Here is a 12078-nt window from a genome sequence, read left to right on the forward strand (position 1 = left end):
CTGGAAGGGCATGGAGTACGGCACCCGGGCACTCTGGAAGGGCATGGAGAACGGCACCCGGGCACTCTGGAAGGGCATGGCGAACGGCACCCGGGCACTCTGGAAGGGCATGGCGAACGGCACCCGGGCACTCTGGAAGGGCATGGCGAACGGCACCCGGGCACTCTGGAAGGGCATGGCGAACGGCACCCGGGCACTCTGGAAGGGCATGGCGAACGGCACCCGGGCACTCTGGAAGGGCATGGCGAACGGCACCCGGGCACTCTGGAAGGGCATGGCGAACGGCACACGGGCACTCTGGAAGGGCATGGCGAACGGCACACGGGCACTCTGGAAGGGCATGGCGAACGGCACCCGGCCCCTCTGGAAGGGCATGGAGAACGGCACCCGGCCCCTCTGGAAGGGCATGGAGAACGGCACCCGGCCCCTCTGGAAGGGCATGGCGAACGGCACCCGGCCCCTCTGGAAGGGCATGGCGAACGGCACCCGGCCCCTCTGGAAGGGCATGGCGAACGGCACCCGGCCCCTCTGGAAGGGCATGGCGAACGGCACCCGGCCCCTCTGGAAGGGCATGGCGAACGGCACCCGGCCCCTCTGGAAGGGCATGGCGAACGGCACCCGGCCCCTCTGGAAGGGCATGGCGAACGGCACCCGGCCCCTCTGGAAGGGCATGGAGAACGGCACCCGGCCCCTCTGGAAGGGCATGGAGAACGGCACCCGGCCCCTCTGGAAGGGCATGGAGAACGGCACCCGGCCCCTCTGGAAGGGCATGGAGAACGGCACCCGGCCCCTCTGGAAGGGCATGGAGAACGGCACCCGGCCCCTCTGGAAGGGCATGGAGAACGGCACCCGGCCCCTCTGGAAGGGCATGGAGAACGGCACCCGGCCCCTCTGGAAGGGCATGGAGAACGGCACCCGGGCACTCTGGAAGGGCATGGAGAACGGCACCCGGGCACTCTGGAAGGGCATGGCGAACGGCACCCGGGCACTCTGGAAGGGCATGGCGAACGGCACCCGGGCACTCTGGAAGGGCATGGCGAACGGCACCCGGGCACTCTGGAAGGGCATGGCGAACGGCACCCGGGCACTCTGGAAGGGCATGGCGAACGGCACCCGGGCACTCTGGAAGGGCATGGCGAACGGCACCCGGGCACTCTGGAAGGGCATGGCGAACGGCACCCGGCCCCTCTGGAAGGGCATGGCGAACGGCACCCGGCCCCTCTGGAAGGGCATGGCGAACGGCACCCGGCCCCTCTGGAAGGGCATGGCGAACGGCACCCGGGCACTCTGGAAGGGCATGGAGTACGGCACCCGGGCACTCTGGAAGGGCATGGAGTACGGCACCCGGGCACTCTGGAAGGGCATGGAGTACGGCACCCGGGCACTCTGGAAGGGCATGGAGTACGGCACCCGGGCACTCTGGAAGGGCATGGAGAACGGCACCCGGGCACTCTGGAAGGGCATGGCGAACGGCACCCGGGCACTCTGGAAGGGCATGGCGAACGGCACCCGGGCACTCTGGAAGGGCATGGCGAACGGCACCCGGGCACTCTGGAAGGGCATGGCGAACGGCACCCGGCCCCTCTGGAAGGGCATGGAGAACGGCACCCGGCCCCTCTGGAAGGGCATGGAGAACGGCACCCGGCCCCTCTGGAAGGGCATGGAGAACGGCACCCGGCCCCTCTGGAAGGGCATGGAGAACGGCACCCGGCCCCTCTGGAAGGGCATGGAGAACGGCACCCGGCCCCTCTGGAAGGGCATGGAGAACGGCACCCGGCCCCTCTGGAAGGGCATGGAGAACGGCACCCGGCCCCTCTGGAAGGGCATGGAGAACGGCACCCGGCCCCTCTGGAAGGGCATGGAGAACGGCACCCGGCCCCTCTGGAAGGGCATGGAGAACGGCACCCGGGCACTCTGGAAGGGCATGGCGAACGGCACACGGGCACTCTGGAAGGGCATGGCGAACGGCACACGGGCACTCTGGAAGGGCATGGAGTACGGCACCCGGGCACTCTGGAAGGGCATGGAGTACGGCACCCGGGCACTCTGGAAGGGCATGGAGAACGGCACCCGGGCACTCTGGAAGGGCATGGAGAACGGCACCCGGGCACTCTGGAAGGGCATGGAGAACGGCACCCGGGCACTCTGGAAGGGCATGGCGAACGGCACCCGGGCACTCTGGAAGGGCATGGCGAACGGCACCCGGGCACTCTGGAAGGGCATGGCGAACGGCACCCGGGCACTCTGGAAGGGCATGGCGAACGGCACCCGGGCACTCTGGAAGGGCATGGCGAACGGCACCCGGCCCCTCTGGAAGGGCATGGAGAACGGCACCCGGCCCCTCTGGAAGGGCATGGAGAACGGCACCCGGCCCCTCTGGAAGGGCATGGAGAACGGCACCCGGCCCCTCTGGAAGGGCATGGAGAACGGCACCCGGCCCCTCTGGAAGGGCATGGAGAACGGCACCCGGCCCCTCTGGAAGGGCATGGAGAACGGCACCCGGCCCCTCTGGAAGGGCATGGAGAACGGCACCCGGCCCCTCTGGAAGGGCATGGAGAACGGCACCCGGCCCCTCTGGAAGGGCATGGAGAACGGCACCCGGCCCCTCTGGAAGGGCATGGAGAACGGCACCCGGCCCCTCTGGAAGGGCATGGAGAACGGCACCCGGCCCCTCTGGAAGGGCATGGAGAACGGCACCCGGGCACTCTGGAAGGGCATGGCGAACGGCACCCGGGCACTCTGTAAGGGCATGGCGAACGGCACCCGGGCACTCTGTAAGGGCATGGCGAACGGCACCCGGCCCCTCTGGAAGGGCATGGCGAACGGCACCCGGGCACTCTGGAAGGGCATGGCGAACGGCACCCGGGCACTCTGGAAGGGCATGGCGAACGGCACCCGGGCACTCTGGAAGGGCATGGCGAACGGCACCCGGGCACTCTGGAAGGGCATGGCGAACGGCACCCGGGCACTCTGGAAGGGCATGGCGAACGGCACCCGGGCACTCTGGAAGGGCATGGCGAACGGCACCCGGGCACTCTGGAAGGGCATGGCGAACGGCACCCGGGCACTCTGGAAGGGCATGGCGAACGGCACCCGGGCACTCTGGAAGGGCATGGCGAACGGCACCCGGGCACTCTGGAAGGGCATGGCGAACGGCACCCGGGCACTCTGGAAGGGCATGGCGAACGGCACCCGGGCACTCTGGAAGGGCATGGCGAACGGCACCCGGCCCCTCTGGAAGGGCATGGCGAACGGCACCCGGGCACTCTGGAAGGGCATGGCGAACGGCACCCGGGCACTCTGGAAGGGCATGGCGAACGGCACCCGGGCACTCTGGAAGGGCATGGCGAACGGCACCCGGGCACTCTGGAAGGGCATGGAGTACGGCACCCGGGCACTCTGGAAGGGCATGGAGTACGGCACCCGGGCACTCTGGAAGGGCATGGAGTACGGCACCCGGGCACTCTGGAAGGGCATGGAGTACGGCACCCGGGCACTCTGGAAGGGCATGGAGAACGGCACCCGGGCACTCTGGAAGGGCATGGCGAACGGCACCCGGGCACTCTGGAAGGGCATGGCGAACGGCACCCGGGCACTCTGGAAGGGCATGGCGAACGGCACCCGGCCCCTCTGGAAGGGCATGGAGAACGGCACCCGGCCCCTCTGGAAGGGCATGGAGAACGGCACCCGGCCCCTCTGGAAGGGCATGGAGAACGGCACCCGGCCCCTCTGGAAGGGCATGGAGAACGGCACCCGGCCCCTCTGGAAGGGCATGGCGAACGGCACCCGGCCCCTCTGGAAGGGCATGGCGAACGGCACCCGGCCCCTCTGGAAGGGCATGGCGAACGGCACCCGGCCCCTCTGGAAGGGCATGGCGAACGGCACCCGGCCCCTCTGGAAGGGCATGGCGAACGGCACCCGGCCCCTCTGGAAGGGCATGGCGAACGGCACCCGGCCCCTCTGGAAGGGCATGGCGAACGGCACCCGGCCCCTCTGGAAGGGCATGGCGAACGGCACCCGGCCCCTCTGGAAGGGCATGGCGAACGGCACCCGGCCCCTCTGGAAGGGCATGGCGAACGGCACACGGGCACTCTGGAAGGGCATGGAGTACGGCACCCGGGCACTCTGGAAGGGCATGGAGAACGGCACCCGGGCACTCTGGAAGGGCATGGAGAACGGCACCCGGGCACTCTGGAAGGGCATGGAGAACGGCACCCGGGCACTCTGGAAGGGCATGGCGAACGGCACCCGGGCACTCTGGAAGGGCATGGCGAACGGCACCCGGGCACTCTGGAAGGGCATGGCGAACGGCACCCGGGCACTCTGGAAGGGCATGGCGAACGGCACCCGGGCACTCTGGAAGGGCATGGCGAACGGCACACGGGCACTCTGGAAGGGCATGGCGAACGGCACACGGGCACTCTGGAAGGGCATGGCGAACGGCACCCGGCCCCTCTGGAAGGGCATGGCGAACGGCACCCGGCCCCTCTGGAAGGGCATGGCGAACGGCACCCGGCCCCTCTGGAAGGGCATGGCGAACGGCACCCGGCCCCTCTGGAAGGGCATGGCGAACGGCACCCGGCCCCTCTGGAAGGGCATGGCGAACGGCACCCGGCCCCTCTGGAAGGGCATGGCGAACGGCACCCGGCCCCTCTGGAAGGGCATGGCGAACGGCACCCGGCCCCTCTGGAAGGGCATGGCGAACGGCACCCGGCCCCTCTGGAAGGGCATGGCGAACGGCACCCGGCCCCTCTGGAAGGGCATGGCGAACGGCACCCGGCCCCTCTGGAAGGGCATGGCGAACGGCACCCGGGCACTCTGGAAGGGCATGGCGAACGGCACACGGGCACTCTGGAAGGGCATGGAGTACGGCACCCGGGCACTCTGGAAGGGCATGGAGTACGGCACCCGGGCACTCTGGAAGGGCATGGAGAACGGCACCCGGGCACTCTGGAAGGGCATGGCGAACGGCACCCGCGCACTCTGGAAGGGCATGGCGAACGGCACCCGGGCACTCTGGAAGGGCATGGCGAACGGCACCCGGGCACTCTGGAAGGGCATGGCGAACGGCACCCGGGCACTCTGGAAGGGCATGGCGAACGGCACCCGGGCACTCTGGAAGGGCATGGCGAACGGCACCCGGGCACTCTGGAAGGGCATGGCGAACGGCACCCGGGCACTCTGGAAGGGCATGGCGAACGGCACCCGGGCACTCTGGAAGGGCATGGCGAACGGCACCCGGCCCCTCTGGAAGGGCATGGCGAACGGCACCCGGCCCCTCTGGAAGGGCATGGCGAACGGCACCCGGCCCCTCTGGAAGGGCATGGCGAACGGCACCCGGCCCCTCTGGAAGGGCATGGCGAACGGCACCCGGCCCCTCTGGAAGGGCATGGAGAACGGCACCCGGCCCCTCTGGAAGGGCATGGCGAACGGCACCCGGCCCCTCTGGAAGGGCATGGCGAACGGCACCCGGCCCCTCTGGAAGGGCATGGCGAACGGCACCCGGCCCCTCTGGAAGGGCATGGCGAACGGCACCCGGCCCCTCTGGAAGGGCATGGCGAACGGCACCCGCGCACTCTGGAAGGGCATGGCGAACGGCACCCGGGCACTCTGGAAGGGCATGGCGAACGGCACCCGGGCACTCTGTAAGGGCATGGCGAACGGCACCCGGCCCCTCTGGAAGGGCATGGCGAACGGCACCCGGGCACTCTGGAAGGGCATGGCGAACGGCACCCGGGCACTCTGGAAGGGCATGGCGAACGGCACCCGGGCACTCTGGAAGGGCATGGCGAACGGCACCCGGGCACTCTGGAAGGGCATGGCGAACGGCACCCGGGCACTCTGGAAGGGCATGGCGAACGGCACCCGGGCACTCTGGAAGGGCATGGCGAACGGCACCCGGGCACTCTGGAAGGGCATGGAGTACGGCACCCGGGCACTCTGGAAGGGCATGGAGTACGGCACCCGGGCACTCTGGAAGGGCATGGAGTACGGCACCCGGGCACTCTGGAAGGGCATGGCGAACGGCACCCGGGCCCTCTGGAAGGGCATGGCGAACGGCACCCGGGCCCTCTGGAAGGGAATGGCGAACGGCACCCGGGCCCTCTGGAAGGGCATGGCGAACGGCACCCGGCCCCTCTGGAAGGGCATGGCGAACGGCACCCGGGCACTCTGGAAGGGCATGGCGAACGGCACCCGGGCACTCTGGAAGGGCATGGCGAACGGCACCCGGGCACTCTGGAAGGGCATGGCGAACGGCACCCGGCCCCTCTGGAAGGGCATGGAGAACGGCACCCGGCCCCTCTGGAAGGGCATGGAGAACGGCACCCGGCCCCTCTGGAAGGGCATGGAGAACTGCACCCGGCCCCTCTGGAAGGGCATGGAGAACGGCACCCGGCCCCTCTGGAAGGGCATGGAGAACGGCACCCGGCCCCTCTGGAAGGGCATGGAGAACGGCACCCGGCCCCTCTGGAAGGGCATGGAGAACGGCACCCGGCCCCTCTGGAAGGGCATGGAGAACGGCACCCGGGCACTCTGGAAGGGCATGGCGAACGGCACCCGGGCACTCTGGAAGGGCATGGCGAACGGCACCCGGGCACTCTGGAAGGGCATGGAGTACGGCACCCGGGCACTCTGGAAGGGCATGGAGTACGGCACCCGGGCACTCTGGAAGGGCATGGAGTACGGCACCCGGGCACTCTGGAAGGGCATGGAGTACGGCACCCAGGCACTCTGGAAGGGCATGGAGAACGGCACCCGGGCCCTCTGGAAGGGCATGGCGAACGGCACCCGGGCCCTCTGGAAGGGCATGGCGAACGGCACCCGGGCCCTCTGGAAGGGCATGGCGAACGGCACCCGGGCCCTCTGGAAGGGCATGGCGAACGGCACCCGGGCCCTCTGGAAGGGCATGGCGAACGGCACCCGGGCCCTCTGGAAGGGCATGGCGAACGGCACCCGGGCCCTCTGGAAGGGCATGGCGAACGGCACCCGGGCCCTCTGGAAGGGCATGGCGAACGGCACCCGGGCCCTCTGGAAGGGCATGGCGAACGGCACCCGGGCACTCTGGAAGGGCATGGCGAACGGCACCCGGGCACTCTGGAAGGGCATGGAGAACGGCACCCGGCCCCTCTGGAAGGGCATGGAGAACGGCACCCGGCCCCTCTGGAAGGGCATGGAGAACGGCACCCGGCCCCTCTGGAAGGGCATGGAGAACGGCACCCGGCCCCTCTGGAAGGGCATGGCGAACGGCACCCGGCCCCTCTGGAAGGGCATGGCGAACGGCACCCGGCCCCTCTGGAAGGGCATGGCGAACGGCACCCGGCCCCTCTGGAAGGGCATGGCGAACGGCACCCGGCCCCTCTGGAAGGGCATGGCGAACGGCACCCGGCCCCTCTGGAAGGGCATGGCGAACGGCACCCGGCCCCTCTGGAAGGGCATGGCGAACGGCACACGGGCACTCTGGAAGGGCATGGCGAACGGCACACGGGCACTCTGGAAGGGCATGGAGTACGGCACCCGGGCACTCTGGAAGGGCATGGAGTACGGCACCCGGGCACTCTGGAAGGGCATGGAGAACGGCACCCGGGCACTCTGGAAGGGCATGGAGAACGGCACCCGGGCACTCTGGAAGGGCATGGAGAACGGCACCCGGGCACTCTGGAAGGGCATGGCGAACGGCACCCGGGCACTCTGGAAGGGCATGGCGAACGGCACCCGGGCACTCTGGAAGGGCATGGCGAACGGCACCCGGGCACTCTGGAAGGGCATGGCGAACGGCACACGGGCACTCTGGAAGGGCATGGCGAACGGCACCCGGCCCCTCTGGAAGGGCATGGCGAACGGCACCCGGCCCCTCTGGAAGGGCATGGCGAACGGCACCCGGCCCCTCTGGAAGGGCATGGCGAACGGCACCCGGCCCCTCTGGAAGGGCATGGCGAACGGCACCCGGCCCCTCTGGAAGGGCATGGCGAACGGCACCCGGCCCCTCTGGAAGGGCATGGCGAACGGCACCCGGCCCCTCTGGAAGGGCATGGCGAACGGCACCCGGCCCCTCTGGAAGGGCATGGCGAACGGCACCCGGCCCCTCTGGAAGGGCATGGAGAACGGCACCCGGCCCCTCTGGAAGGGCATGGAGAACGGCACCCGGCCCCTCTGGAAGGGCATGGAGAACGGCACCCGGCCCCTCTGGAAGGGCATGGCGAACGGCACCCGGCCCCTCTGGAAGGGCATGGCGAACGGCACCCGGCCCCTCTGGAAGGGCATGGAGAACGGCACCCGGCCCCTCTGGAAGGGCATGGAGAACGGCACCCGGCCCCTCTGGAAGGGCATGGAGAACGGCACCCGGCCCCTCTGGAAGGGCATGGAGAACGGCACCCGGCCCCTCTGGAAGGGCATGGAGTACGGCACCCGGGCACTCTGGAAGGGCATGGAGAACGGCACCCGGGCACTCTGGAAGGGCATGGAGTACGGCACCCGGGCACTCTGGAAGGGCATGGAGTACGGCACCCGGGCACTCTGGAAGGGCATGGAGTACGGCACCCGGGCACTCTGGAAGGGCATGGAGTACGGCACCCGGGCACTCTGGAAGGGCATGGAGAACGGCACCCGGGCACTCTGGAAGGGCATGGCGAACGGCACCCGGGCACTCTGGAAGGGCATGGCGAACGGCACCCGGGCACTCTGGAAGGGCATGGCGAACGGCACCCGGGCACTCTGGAAGGGCATGGCGAACGGCACCCGGGCACTCTGGAAGGGCATGGCGAACGGCACCCGGGCACTCTGGAAGGGCATGGCGAACGGCACCCGGGCACTCTGGAAGGGCATGGCGAACGGCACCCGGGCACTCTGGAAGGGCATGGCGAACGGCACCCGGGCACTCTGGAAGGGCATGGCGAACGGCACCCGGGCACTCTGGAAGGGCATGGCGAACGGCACCCGGGCACTCTGGAAGGGCATGGCGAACGGCACCCGGGCACTCTGGAAGGGCATGGCGAACGGCACCCGGGCACTCTGGAAGGGCATGGCGAACGGCACCCGGGCACTCTGGAAGGGCATGGCGAACGGCACCCGGGCACTCTGGAAGGGCATGGCGAACGGCACCCGGGCACTCTGGAAGGGCATGGCGAACGGCACCCGGGCACTCTGGAAGGGCATGGCGAACGGAACCCGGGCACTCTGGAAGGGCATGGCGAACGGCACCCGGGCACTCTGGAAGGGCATGGCGAACGGCACCCGGGCACTCTGGAAGGGCATGGCGAACGGCACCCGGGCACTCTGGAAGGGCATGGCGACACGCAACCGGGGCCCCTCTGGAAGGGCATGGAGAACGGCACCCGGGCACTCTGGAAGGGCATGGAGAACGGCACTCGGGCACTCTGGAAGGGCATGGAGAACGGCACCCGGGCACTCTGGAAGGGCATGGAGACACGAAACCGGGGCCCCTCTGGAAGGGCTTGGAGACACGCAACCGGGGGCCCCTCTGGAAGGGCATGGAGAATGGCACCCGGGCACCTCTGGAAGGGCATGGAGACACGCAACCTGGGCCCCTCTGGAAGGGCTTGGAGACACGCAACCGGGGCCCCTCTGGAAGGGCTTGGAGACACGCAACCGGGGCCCCTCTGGAAGGGCTTGGAGACACGCAACCGGGGGCCCCTCTGGAAGGGCTTGGAGACACGCAACCGGGGCCCCTCTGGAAGGGCTTGGAGACACGCAACCGGGGCCCCTCTGGAAGGGCTTGGAGACACGCAACCGGGGCCCCTCTGGAAGGGCTTGGAGACACGCAACCGGGGCCCCTCTGGAAGGGCTTGGAGACACGCAACCGGGGCCCCTCTGGAAGGGCTTGGAGACACGCAACCGGGGCCCCTCTGGAAGGGCTTGGAGACACGCAACCGGGGCCCCTCTGGAAGGGCTTGGAGACACGCAACCGGGGCCCCTCTGGAAGGGCTTGGAGACACGCAACCGGGGCCCCTCTGGAAGGGCTTGGAGACACGCAACCGGGGCCCCTCTGGAAGGGCTTGGAGACACGCAACCGGGGCCCCTCTGGAAGGGCTTGGAGACACGCAACCGGGGCCCCTCTGGAAGGGCTTGGAGACACGCAACCGGGGCCCCTCTGGAAGGGCTTGGAGACACGCAACCGGGGCCCCTCTGGAAGGGCTTGGAGACACGCAACCGGGGCCCCTCTGGAAGGGCTTGGAGACACGCAACCGGGGCCCCTCTGGAAGGGCTTGGAGACACGCAACCGGGGCCCCTCTGGAAGGGCTTGGAGACACGCAACCGGGGCCCCTCTGGAAGGGCTTGGAGACACGCAACCGGGGCCCCTCTGGAAGGGCTTGGAGACACGCAACCGGGGCCCCTCTGGAAGGGCTTGGAGACACGCAACCGGGGCCCCTCTGGAAGGGCTTGGAGACACGCAACCGGGGCCCTCTGGAAGGGCTTGGAGACACGCAACCGGGGCCCTCTGGAAAGGCTTGGAGACACGCAACCGGGGGCCTTCTGGAAAGGCTTGGAGACACGCAACCGGGGCCCTCTGGAAAGGCTTGGAGACACGCAACCGGGGCCCTCTGGAAAGGCTTGGAGACACGCAACCGGGGCCCTCTGGCGGGCTTTGAGAAAGGCACCCGGGCCCTCTGGCGGGCTTGGAGACAGGCATCCGCGCACTTCTGGCGGGCTGGAGACAGGCATCCGCGCACTTCTGGCGGGCTGGAGACAGGCATCCGCGCACTTCTGGCGGGCTGGAGACAGGCATCCGCGCACTTCTGGCGGGCTGGAGACAGGCATCCGCGCACTTCTGGCGGGCTGGAGACAGGCATCCGCGCACTTCTGGCGGGCTGGAGACAGGCATCCGCGCACTTCTGGCGGGCTGGAGACAGGCATCCGCGCACTTCTGGCGGGCTGGAGACAGGCATCCGCGCACTTCTGGCGGGCTGGAGACAGGCATCCGCGCACTTCTGGCGGGCTGGAGACAGGCATCCGCGCACTTCTGGCGGGCTGGAGACAGGCATCCGCGCACTTCTGGCGGGCTGGAGACAGGCATCCGCGCACTTCTGGCGGGCTGGAGACAGGCATCCGCGCACTTCTGGCGGGCTGGAGACAGGCATCCGCGCACTTCTGACTGGCTGGAGACAGGCATCCGCGCACTTCTGACTGGCTGGAGACAGGCATCCGCGCACTTCTGACTGGCTGGAGACAGGCATCCGCGCACTTCTGACTGGCTGGAGACAGGCATCCGCGCACTTCTGACGGGCTGGAGACAGGCATCCGCGCACTTCTGACGGGCTGGAGACAGGCATCCGCGCACTTCTGACGGGCTGGAGACAGGTACTCAGGCACTTCTGATGAGCAGAAGACAGGTGGGATCATTGGATTTAAAAAAATACCAAAGTTTTGGTTGTCCCTATGAAAGAAATAGAGAGGAAATATTACAATGGGGACACTAGTTCTGGTGACCTGGCGATCCCCATGGAAACCCCTTAATCTGCACGGATTTCTTTTCAGTTCCTGTTCGGCTATGGGACAGGAAATAAAGGAAAATCTCGGCAATGGGTCAGATAGCAAAAAAATATCTGAGGTTATAACCCCCCCCCCCCTTACTCTATACAAAAAGAAGGTTTTGCTTGTAGTTCTACTTTAACCACTTTACGTCTGCTCGCGGTAATACTACTGCGGCAGAGTGGTTCGTTATCGTCTGACGTAGTATTAACATCGTCAGACACTCCCCCTTCTGGGCGGCGCTTGCGCGCCGCCGGAGGCTCGCTCCCGCTGTTTTCCCGCTGCCGGGGATCTAGTGTGGAGATCCGCCCGCCTGTGTAAACACAAGCGGACGGATCTCCATAGTGACAGGGAGTGACAGATCGGACTGTTCAGCATAGCTGGACATCCGATCTGTCCATGACTCACTCAGTCACCTCCCCCCCTACACGTCAGTAAGCACCAGGCATACATTAACCCCTCCCTCTCCAATAAAATTAACCCCTTCCCTGCCAGTGTCATTTTTACAGTAACAGTGCATATTTATAGCACTGATTACTGCAGTAATGTCACTGGTACCCCCAAAAGTGTCAAAAATGTCAGTCAAGGGTC

Source organism: Pelophylax lessonae, assembly GCF_965119305.1.
Source record: "Pelophylax lessonae genome assembly, chromosome: 13".
In the NCBI taxonomy this organism is placed as follows: domain Eukaryota; kingdom Metazoa; phylum Chordata; class Amphibia; order Anura; family Ranidae; genus Pelophylax; species Pelophylax lessonae.